The following is a 12,102-nucleotide window of genomic DNA, read 5'->3' as shown; positions in this document are numbered from 1 at the left end:
GGCAGGGCTGCGACCCACTAGGTCAGTGGCATCCAGTGGTTTCACTCCCAGCACCTCGTGGTGTCACCCAGAGCAAAGTGATTTAAATATGTGAAACTGAACAAAGTAACTAAGCGTAATCCTAATGTTTCACCACAGTATTAACATAGCCATTAAATATCCCAAATTCTGACGCTGGAAAAGACTTCTTGTGATCGTTGAAACTCAAACTTGGAAGACACTAGAGGACAAGGAGGGTCTGTACCACTGCCCCTGTGTTTCTGCCAGGGAACTGAGCCCCTATAGTTACTTTCTTACTGAAAGATGACTTTTTTACAGTTATTGAACTATAATTACAAAGACTGAAGTGAGTCCAGACCCTCATCCTAAAACAGGGACAAGGCATCAATTAGCATGACAGATTCTAAAAGCATTTGCTAACTCAGGCTTCTAAGTGAACGTGTGACCTCCTGGTGCAAACTTCTCCCATCCCTCCTTCTCCAGGAAGGAAAAAAAGGTCAGGGTTTCATAACTGAAAGCAGAAGACACCAATATTGTTGGATTGTAAAGGAAGGTAAGCCCTACTTCACCCCGTTTCTCAAAAGCCTTAAGCAGCATTGCAGATGAAGACTACCTTCACGCTCCCAAAGAAGAAAGCATTCTTTGGAAAGCACAGCATTAAGAACCAGCAGCAGATTTGGCTGTCAGCACAGAGCAGTTGTCTCTGCCCAACGCTACATTTAAAATAAGAAATAAAACGCTCACTAGCCAACTCAAATTTTCTGAAGATTACTACACAATGCTAATAATTCAGATCAGAGCTAAAACATTATTTTGCTGTTGTTTTAAAGAGCCAGTACTGTATACAGACCCGTAGCTTGTAACATGCCCTAGGGAGAGAGGAGAGACTTCCTTTGCCATTACACACACACCCTCCCACCCCTAAAAAACAAACACACAACCACCACCACCCAGAAAACAAGAACACAGGAGAAGTTTAAGACTAGAAAGCTGCAGTAGCATTAAGACCTGCATCTCCACGGGAGTCCTGAGACTTGGAGGAGCGCACCTCACCGCACCGCTAAGCGAAACGCCGATCCATCAGCAGACACGAGGCGTTTCTGTGACACATTTGATTAACACTGCCATTACAATACCGATTACAGAATTAATCAGGCTGGAAAAGAGCCAAAACAAGCCCGAACTATCAGATAGAAAGACTGCATTCCTGAGCTGCAGTGTAACCGTTGCCTCTAACCTGTATCCTTTCCCGGAGGTCTCTCTCTCCACAGCACACATCGCAGGGCGAACGGCAGCCGGGCTGGCTCAGGAACATGCTCCCATCGCTCTGGTGAGGCACGGGAAAGCAGCCCTACGTTTTATACCCACAGCAGCACAGCTCCATAAATAATAATTTGAAAGTGTTTTGCCCAATGGCACGGCTCTGCTCTTCCCTGTAAGCTGATCTGAGGCAGCCTCCCCGGCGACGCCACGCGCTGTCGGGGTTACTCTTACGCACGCCCGGGGTTTTCAGCAACCCCAGTGCTGGAGGTGGTGGCAGGGGTGATTTCTTCCTTGGGATCATTTCAACCTCATCCATTATTTAATAAGCTTATTTATGCAAATCTCGCTGTCACAAAGATAAGGCTTAATTACAACAGAAAAATAAGTTTCCTGTGCCTGTAAGGTGAGAGAGCATTAAGCAGCACCAGCCTCTTGCCACTCACTGAAAATGCTTCATCAAAAGGCATCAAGCAGTTTTATCTATTAAAAAAATCTGGTTTACTGAGAAATAATAATAAGTCAAATATTCTCAGAATCTCCTTCCAGAATTGCATAAAACTACGGACAAGTGATCCAAAGGTTTGAGGACAACAAGCCTTTTTGGAAAAAATTAAGAAAACAGATATCCAAAACATAGAGGAAAATACGTCTCTGCAAACCCAAGAGCAGTGCGCTCAGTATATTCACTCTCTATTTGTACAAATTCTTTGGTTTTGATATATTTAGGCTGACAACTTTTGCCCAGATAATTAGGGAATGACATTTTTAGGCCACTTCCACAGTCCCAAAAGGCAGAAACGTGAAGAAAAGATTATGCAATATAAACCTTTCAGCCTCCTGTAAAATACAGATTCAGAATTTCTTCAAGTCTCCTCAGGCAAGAAAGCACAATCGCCAGCAATTCAATGCCTGGACCATGAAATAAGCTACGCACCACGAGGCAGAGTTTGCTGCATTCATAAGGTCCCCAGCTCCAAGTCAGCCTGCAAGCTGCACACACACACACGCCGCAGCGATGCCTCTTGCTCAACGTTTCCAAAACCAATCTCCTTTAACCGCTGGATTCCACCAGCCCAGAGCAAGCAGTGCGTGTCTTTTACTGCTCAAGCCGGATTTGAGGCTCCATTTCCAAGGAGATGTAAGTTTGCTGATGCTAGGGTTACTTAGGATACTAAAGGTTAAGAGGACACTGCGTGGAATCAGACACGAGACTAAATAAAACCAGCAAGTAAAGTCAGATGATGGTGTCTGCCTCCTGGGGAAGAGCAACCTCAGCTTCGTATAAAAATATGCTCTGAACTGACCAAAACTGCTCAGCAAGACTTTGGTGCTTCGATTCACAGCTTTATGAAAGCATCAGCACAGCGTTTGGGGTAAGCCAAAAGAGTAAAGCAATTCCCAGAATTATTGGGGACGTAGTACAGAGCAAATGTGGCACTCAGCAAATCCACCCCTTGCCTGTCTGCCCACACTTCATTGGTATGTGCAGTTCTGGTCCCCTAACCTCAAAAAAAGGATTTCTTACATACCTGAAGGGACAAAAACAAGATCAAAGGCAAGTAACAGCTCCCATGAGACACCTCTCATGGCGAACATGACAAACGGCACCGAGAAGGCGGACTGGGGCTGGCTGCTGATCATCTCCTCCACTCCTAAAGCTTAGGAACAGCAACTGAAGCAAGAGCTAGGCTCAAACTAAGAGAAACGAGCAGTATTTTCATGCAGAATGAAGGGGTGCTGTGGCTGCAAGCATGAGTGGAAGGGGAGACTGGACAACACAAAGAAGAGAAATCCCCTAATGGATGCTACACAGCCAGAACCCAGAAGGCTCGGAGGGCATTCACACGTCGCCTTGGTGGGAAAGCAGCCAGGGCAGGAGGGAGGACAGAGGGCTTTGGGTTTTTCCTTTCTGCATCCACCCACAGCACCAGGTGGGATGGATCCCTGCTCCTGGGGCGGTTCCTGCTACATTCTTATGCCACAAGGAAAACAGAAAGATGTCAGTGATTTATGGGTGCGACAATTTTGGAGTAACTGCTGTAAGTAGTTATTTAGAGAGGAAACATTTTCCTATTACTTTCTATCTTAAAAATTCAAAAGAGTCTAGAATTTTCCATTACAAGTCATGGAACTGCAAGAAAGAATTCTACCTTTAAGCTGCATTATACGTATCCCTCACTGTTTCCAAGCTGCATTTACTATTGCTATTTTGCTTTTAAACAGAAGGGAGGAAAGAAGAGAGCTTTGGGGAAGAATTGGCTGTGATATACCTCAATCCCTCTGCTCCTTGTTTGGAGAAAACTGTAGGACTTTAACTGCTGTGAGCAATGTGTAACCGTTGCAACGCTTCACATTCCAGACAAGTGACAGGAGCAGCTACAGAAGGACTCCCAGTTTCTGAAGCGTGCTCTAAAACAGCCTTTTCATAACAAAATTAAATAATGAAGTCTTGTTTTCAAGCTCCTACTTTAAACAGACGTTATTTCAAGCCACTGCTGAGGGGAAAAAACTGTTCATCAGCTAAATACAACTGGTTCTTCCCAGTGGTAAAAAATATTCCTGTATTTGAAGGTGGTGGCCTGTGCCCCCCTTACAGCGCAAGCTGTAGGCTTCAGTGGACAGAACATGATAAAGGACAGAAAGAGGGAATATAACAGGTAGAATATCAGTACAATAGTTTTGGCTATGTTGTCATTTTTCAAACCTTTTTGTGAAATTCACACTCGCAACCCAATTTTAAGCTGTGCGTGAACTGATGATGCAATAGGCACCTACCTCCTGGAGAGCACTTACACCTGTGTCAGCTGCTAAAGGTATAAACAGGCCTCGCAGAAACACCAACCTTCTCTGTACAACTCTCAGGTTAGTATCTGTGAAAGTAGAACTCTTATTTGGGCACTGTACGTTTTATGGGGAAATAAACACAAACTTCCTGGCCAAAGGACTGGCCACCTTTAACTACAAAACCAGCTGGTCTGAAAAGCGATACTTGGTCAGTTATCTGCTATCGTTCCCGGCATGCTCTGGAGTTGACTGTTATTACAGAAATCAATGAGGCTCTGGTTACAAAGGGGCACTTCTGGCCACGTAACCTTCGGTATAAATCACGTTCTTTAACCAACAATCACGTTCCCCTGCACACGTGGAAGTTTTCCTGCTCTGCCAAGGAAGTAGTTTCAAAACCAGCAAGAAGCTATCTTCAGAGCCCAGCATTTGGCAGAATGGCACAAGAAAAGGTGCACGACTAACAGCTTCGTTTTGCTTCGAAGTGACTAGCTCAGTGGGCAGCATTCATTGCGGTGCAGTTTGTCTCTGGCACAGCTGTACCCAGCCATGCAGGCTACAGGAGGTGACCAGTGGTGGCCTCTTCCCTTCTCTCTGCTCAAACCGGCTGAGCTCTGGCATGAACAGCTGCAGCAAAGCCTTCAGCAGCACAAAGGCTGTCGGGAGAAGGACAAAAGGCAGTGCTGTGGCTCCTGCTAGAAAAAGGGGGACAGAATACACTAAGGGATGTGCAATGAGCTGTCTGAGGAGCTACATCGGTGGCTCCCAGCACAAGTATCTTACAGGAAAAACCTGTAAGAGAAGTGAATGAATTTGACCAGATCCCACGTTCATCCAAAATACTCTACCAAGTGTTGAGTTCGTGCAAAAACAGTTTCCAGCTCGGTTATGGCTATAAATCTGTTCCTACCAGCTGCTGCCCAACGCAGCCCCATCACGGTGGTTTTCTGCTGCCTGTGTCTCTGTAACTGGGAGGTGACCGGGTGCTCGCCACGTCCCCTTCACCACTGCCCTGGTCTGGCAACATTCCTGAAGGCACTGCCCCAAGAAGAATAGAGCAGGACAAGCATGCAGAGATGCATCACCTGAAGGCCTTCACAGCCCCCAGGGGCTCACAGCTGGGTTCCCAGCCCAGGACCATCCTGGTTTTAGCTGGATCAAGAGAATGGCTCCAATGGGAACAGCCCCGATGGGAACAGCCCACCCAGGAGCCAGCCCAGCAGAGGCTGAGGGAGGGAAGTGTCTTCTGGGGATTGCTTAAGCCAGTCGTGAAAATAATTTAATTGCACCCTGCCACCAAAAGAGACAGTCCCACCCCTTCCTCAGTCCTCTCCCTGGTTTCTAGAGATCATAACTCATTTTGGATGAGCTCGTTTTTCATCAGATCAGGACTGATCTGACTCACCTTATAATTGCTAGGCATTATGCAAAGGAAGCAGCGGGACCGTGGAACTGGGAACAAGGAAGACTCGTCCCTTCGAGGACAGTAGCCCCAGACCGGTTTTAATGCAGTCTCAGGCTGAAATTTAACTCAGGCTGCTGGGCAGAGCAGCAGTCCTGGTGGAAGCGAGCCTCTTGCTGGTGCCCAACCACCACATCCCACATCTCACTGTTCTGTGGAGCCACACGAGAAGCTAGATGAGAAAAGAGAAGCACCAAAAAACAGAGACCACCAGAGGGTGCGACAACCAGCTGCATGTAGGTGTGAATTCTGTGCTCCGACCCACGTCCTCCTCGTCTCTGAGACCCGACGGCAGCACACTCATCATTTCATTTTGAAACCTTCAGGCTTGCCACACAGGGATGAGACAGAACTGCATGCAAATCCTTCCTAAAGAGCCTGGTACCACTAGGACATTTACCTACCTCTGAGTGGAAGCCTGGGGACATGCATTTGAGTCACAGAGGAGAAAAGTCCTTGGGACAGGTTGGAGTCCCCAGTCTGCAGCCACTCTTTTCCCCCACACCCAGAGGATCAGATATTGTTTCTCTCCCACGTTTTTGTTCCAAGCCTTCTGGAAGCGGGTGAGCACTGAGCAGCTCACGGAGTCTTGCTTCCCCGGACAGTTTGCTCGGCGGAGCAGCGAGGCACTCTGCACAGGGACCGCAGCTGCAGCCAGCAAAAACACTGAAAGGCCACCTTGAGTAGGGCATCCCTTACTGATGTGACTGCTGGCGAGCCAAACACCACCAAATGGCAAGCGCCTGGCACTTCAGCACTCTGCTTGGTGAAATACTTCCACGGTAGTTCAGAGAAGCTCCTACACCTCCACTTTCTGTGGCAAACCTCTGACGTCTGGCTGAAGGCCTCAAAAGAGTTCTCCCATTCCCTCCCGTTAACCAAAATAATTTGAAGCATTTAAATACCGCAAGATCAGCTAGGGATATCTTAAGTGGAGACCCTTCCACCTAAAAGGTGACAATCCCTATTTAAGCAATTTGGAATAAGGACACTGCTGCTGCCTTCATTGGTAACTGAAGGCCTCTCTCTTGCACAATGCAGTCTTTCTAATAAAAAAGTCTACACTGGCATCTCTATCGTTATTTTTATCACATTTACAAACCATCAGTCAAGAAATTTCATGACAACTTCCAGCAACTGCACCTATTTAATGCATCCACACGTAACTGTCCATTTCACCCCAGCGACTGCAGATAAAATGAGCCCTGCGTGACTCCGTCATTACTATGACAAAGATCTCTTTTTGGAGAAAAAAAAAAAAAAAAACAAAAACAAAAACAAGCAAAACGAGAAGCTCAAGTGAGCAGAGTTCCTCAGCGATAGGATTCCTTTGTGGTAGCAATCACATTTATTTCTACAGGGACTTAAATGAAATATTGACCGTTAACTATTCACAATGCTGGGTACATTTTAGGGAAAAATCAAACCAAAAAAAAAGGAAAACCAATGTCTGCAAAGAAAAGAAAACTTAACTGCACCACAGGTACTATTTTAAATCCATAGCCATCATCAAATCTCATTATCGTTTAGCTTGCTAATTAAAATAAACTTTGAGCTCAGTACAACTTAGCAACTCAGTGAAAATAAATAAATGAAATCCTATGGCTAACTGGAAGAAGCCAGGCTCCAATACATCGCTCGGAAGCGTGCCTGTGTCAGCTAAAGGCTTGTCCATACGAACACTGCCAGTGTTTCAGCAACGCAGAGGAGCTCGCTGCAGGACTCTCTCCAGCACCAGCTCTCACACAGCAAAGAAATTCTGCAGACGAACTTTCAAGAAGGCTCCCTCTGCCAAAACCACCATGTGTGCTTTTAATTAAGATCGTATAGCGAGTTGTATTGAGCACACACAAACTTGCAGGGAGTGCTATAAGAACATCAACCTCTTGGTCAAGCTGTACGTCCCCCCAAAATGCATCCCCATCGGAAATCGTTATTCATTGCGTGTGTACGTGCACAACACGTATCCTACACTGGGTAAACGGCCAAAGTCCAGAAAGTATTTTCAGCATCAGAAAAATACCAATACTTGCAGGCTGATGTCATCAAATACATTCACTTTTAGCACTATCTGAATGCTGGAAGGTAGATGTTCAGTATATTTTCCTCAATAAAAATGGCTCTATATATACCAGTTAGCTTGATCATTAGCAAAAATAAAATTAGCTCAGAATAAAGTAAGCCTCATCTTTCCTAAGTGTCAAATCCAGTCTTAATGTAAAAGTTTAAAGAGTATTTTCTCTCTTTGAATTTTGATTAAGAGAGTTTACTACCCTTTAATAAGTTAAAAAAAAAAAAAAAAAAGTAGCTCTAAGTTCAGATTTTTGTTTTTATTATTTTAAGGCACTGAAATTTTGTAGACTTTTTAAAGTCCCTTTCAAAAGTCTCTTCTTAACCAATTTCACCATTTGTTTGTGGACTACTCTTCCTTTTTGTCATTTTGGAAGCTGCTGGTTCTGCCTTTTGTGTCTGTTCTTTGCCAAATTAAGTTATCCTGAGACATTTATTTACAACAACAAAGATCAAAAGTTCCAGTGTCCTTACATTAAAGGAGTCTTCTTTCCCCAAGAAAATCATGCATGTGTGTGAAAACCCTAACAATGAATTATTTATCTGCTAAGAGATAGTATCCTAGGATTACTTGCTGGCTGCATTAAACTGGTAAGTGCTCTAAATGGTGCCTTTCTCTGATCGTTTCAGTTGGAATAAGCTCAAAAGAAACAAGTAATATGTTCCTTGTGACTAGTCACTTCAGGCTACGATTAAGCATATAACTCAACCTCTTACACCCGCTTATTTTCCCTTTTTCAGTATAAAGACTAAAAATAAGATCAAATGGGGTGATTTTTAAAGTCGGGAAGTACAAGCATAACATTTCTTACGCTGTTTTTCCTACTGAGCAATAGGGATTCCGTCATATTAATAGCATTATACGTTCCTAAAACTGGATCCTAGTTGGCAAGACAGGCTCCATGGCTGCAAGATCAAGGAAAAAAAAAAAGAACTTCTGAAGCACATTAGGGGAAGAAATTTCCAGAACGCATTTTTTTCTCTCTCATGGTACCACTAGAGCAAAAAGGGCCCATGTTCATTTCCCTTCATCATGTTATTTGCCAGTATTTATTTATTCATATCTAAAATATTAATTGTACTGAGTAATAGATAAGGTGATGTACAATGACATTTTTGCAGCATAAAAATAACAATTCCAACATGAACTTCAACCGAAACTTCTCAAACTCACTGGCTATGCCTACGCTCGCAATTAAAAGAGGCCAGAGATCATTTTCCACTCCAAAGAAAAACTTGCACTGCTTGACCTGTGACGTGTAGCCAAAACCCTTCCCTCTGCCCTGTCCAGGAAAGGGTGACCGTGTCCCACGCCCACGTGAAGAAGTCCTGTTGTGTTCCACCTGTGCATGACACCCAAGCATCACTTAGGAAGATGCTGGCAGCCCTGGCACGGCCGTGCCAGTAACCAAGCTGACAATTTACCAGCGTAAAGATCACATGCCAGACCTCAGCCTAACAGCCAAGTCGTCTTTGATGGGCTGCCATGGGCATACCAGCCATTAAGGAGAACATCCATGCAAGCCTCTCCTCAGGCCTGATGCAGAAGCTGCCTTTGGCAGCGTGCCTGGAAGGCCACAGGGATCATCCTGCCTTTGAACAGGGAAGGGAAAGGCGAACAGCACCGCACTGTACGCTGCCAAGTGCAGCACGAAGTGCAGTCCATGAGAACCGCAGATCCTTGCAGAGGTTTGCCCACTGTGATGCTCCACCACCACCAGGTTCTAACAAAACAGCCTTCCTACCTCTCAAGTAAGAACGCAGACATTTTATCAACGCCCAAACCAAAATTCACATCCGCACATTGCTGCACGGCGCGAGTGGATGACAGGATTGAGAAACACAGCCTGCAGGGTTTAACCAGATGGCACCCTATTTGACAGAAAATGGGTAAGCCTAAACAATTCGGATATTTTGTTCTCCACAACCATGTCTTCTACTCAATAAACAAAAAAAAGAGACATGCTTTTTCAGACACGTGAAGACATCTGAAAAACGTAAGCCTTCCTTTCTCCTACTTCACACCACCCACCAGCCCAGCAGCTGATTTTTCCACTAACTGAAAACCAAGCAGCACTGTTACAGAAGCATACTCCAGTCTCAGTTTCTCACGTTTAATCTCGGAGTGTTTAAAATTAAGTGCTCTTTCCCTTTTTACTACCTACTACCTAATTACGATCAACTGGCAGAGGAGGAGGAACCGTACTTCTGAGCCACCGCACTCCGTTACGACCCACGGCGCGCTGAAAGCAGCCACGGGGCTCCGCTCGCCTACCTTGCAGCAGCCAAAGTCCATACCACTAAGCGAGCAGGAAGCACCGGGGCTGTGTTTGCTTTTGGGGTGAGCAGGGTTGGCTCTGGCTACATCCCCCGGCGGAACCTCCGGCTCTTCCCGACGCTTCTCTCCCGCAGGAGCCGCACGCAGCGCGCATTTCTGCCCCAAACCTGCAGCTTTTCGGTCCCCGACCCAGCCGGCAGGGCGGCGAGATGCTGGGGGCAGCCCCCGGAGCGGCGTTATCCCCCCGTTATCCCCCCGTTATCCCCCCGTTATCCCCCCGCGGACACGGCCCGTGAGGCGCAGCCCGCGGCTCGCTGAGGCCGCCCCGCGCCCGGCCCTCCCCCGCCGCCCGCCGTCACCTCACGGCGCCCGGGGGCCGGGCACAAAATGGGCGACGGGGAGGGGGCGGCGGGGCTGGCACGGCCCGGGGGCGGCACGGCGAGCCCTGAGGGAGGAGGAGGAGGAGGAAGGGGAGGAGGAGCCCGGGCCGGGCGGGAAGGGGCTCCCTGAGGCGCTGAGGCGCTGCGCGGCCCGAGCCCGCCCCCCAAGCCCCGCCGCTGTCCGCCACAGGAGCGCCCCCCTCCCCCCGGCCGGGCTCGGGGCCGTGTGGGCCCGGCGCTTACCGGGAGCCGCCGCCTCCTCCCCGCTGCTGCGCGCCGCGGGCCCGGGCTGAGGGGAGCGAGAGGGGAGGGGGGATGGGAGGGGGGGGGGGCCGGGCCGCGCGCGCCGCCGGCGGGAGGCGGAGGGGGGCGCGCAGGGGGCGCGCGGGCACGGCACCGACCCCTCCGCCCCGCCCCTCCCCTCGCGGGCGGGGACGCCGCACTGCGCAGGCGCCAACCCCCCCCCTCCCGCTGCCCGCTGCCCCCCCCCCTCCGGCGCCAAGCCTCGGCTGGAGGGGAGGGGGCGCGCGGTCAGGGGCGGCGCATGCGCGCAGCGAGCCTCGCGCCGCCTGAGGAGGGGGTCGCCGCTGAGGCGCCTGGCGCGCACCGGAGGGGGAGGCGGGAGTGGGGTCTGGGGGCTTCGCCCCGCGCTAGCCCGACGGGGCAGCGTTACGTTAATTGCGTTAATTGAGTTAATTGCAGCTTTCCGTTGGAGAGAGGAGTAGGTGAAGGCGGTTATAGGGAATGGCTGTGTCTCCTCAGATTACAAGAGCTGTGTGAATGCAGATTCCAGGCTTGTAGCTCCTTCCCGAAGGCCGACGGTTGTGGCTCATGGCCGTGAGGGACGTCTGGCTGCTGTGAGCAACGAGCGGCTGCAGCTCAGACACCCAAATCTCAGCGCTGGCGCTCTGGTGGGAGGCGTAACGCGGTCTGTATTTACGGGCATGGGCTGCAAAGCGCTCTGAGCACAGCAACTAAGAAAATGTGCTGATGGGACACATCCCGTGAAAGTTTCCCCGTCAGGAGTTCTGTGGGCTCAGGTCCTGGTGTAAAGCCTCTCTCCCACCAGCAATTCAGCTGCTTTGTCAAAAGAAACACTTTGGTACGTGATTGCATCACAGCCTCTCCCCTGAGGTACATTCCTTCCTCGAATTCATAGTGCTGCAGATCGGTGAGGACAAGTATAATTTACACTCCCCTTGTTATCATGGGTGAAATTTAATTTTTAATATTGTAAATCAAAGTAAATGACATCTAGATTTCATTAGAGTTCCCTTTAAAATTGGGAGGATGTTTGCTTCCAGATGTTACAACATAGTTTCATTTACTTTGTGAGGAAAACATTCTTATTTATCTATTTATGAAACCAGTCTTTTATTTAGACACCCTTCCCAATCCATTTCTCTCAGTCTGCCTCTCCTTAGCTGGCAGGGATTAATTCCCCTGGAAAGTTGCTGCTCGGACACGGTTTGCTTGTTTGACATTAAACAACTCCTTTACACTTCAGTAATATTTCTGATTTGGGGTTTGAAACAATATGACCGGTGCCATTCCCTTAGGTTTTTCCGATCCATGATATGTTCCACAAGATGTTGTTCCGTGCTTTCTGTTTCTGGAATGAATCTTAAGGGTTATTGGGGCCAGCAGGACTAGAAGCGATTGTCCTTTGTACATGACACTGGTGAGACCACTGCTCAAGGGCTGTTTTCAGATTGGGCCCCTCACTACAAGAAGGACATTGAGGTGCTGGAACACATTCAGATGAACAACAAAGGGTCTAGATGATAAGATGTATGAGGAGCAGCTGAGGGAAGTGAGGTTGTTTAGACTGGAGGAGGCTGAGGGTAGACCCCATTGCTCCACAA

The 12,102-nt window shown here is 48.2% G+C and overlaps 1 protein-coding gene across 2 annotated transcripts in view; it reads right to left on the bottom strand.

Annotated features, from left to right (window-relative positions):
- SPECC1L (sperm antigen with calponin homology and coiled-coil domains 1 like) overlaps window positions 1-10,545 on the bottom strand; it is a 67,678-nt gene extending 57,133 nt beyond the window's left edge. Inside the window, exon 1 of one of the 2 annotated variants that reach the window (XM_032199028.1) lies at window positions 10,481-10,545. The gene's annotated coding sequence lies outside the window, so the exon portion shown is untranslated. Of the gene's footprint in view, window positions 1-9,854; window positions 10,081-10,480 lie in introns of those variants that run through there. The other variant, XM_032199025.1, reaches the window with a different exon arrangement.
- Between the last annotated feature and the right edge of the window lie 1,557 nt (window positions 10,546-12,102).

The sequence above is a fragment of the Aythya fuligula genome, chromosome 17 (genome assembly GCF_009819795.1).
Source record: "Aythya fuligula isolate bAytFul2 chromosome 17, bAytFul2.pri, whole genome shotgun sequence".
Classification (NCBI taxonomy): Eukaryota; Metazoa; Chordata; class Aves; order Anseriformes; family Anatidae; genus Aythya; species Aythya fuligula.
The sequence above is the reverse complement of the archived record's forward strand: the minus strand, read 5'-3'. Positions and strand labels throughout refer to the sequence as shown.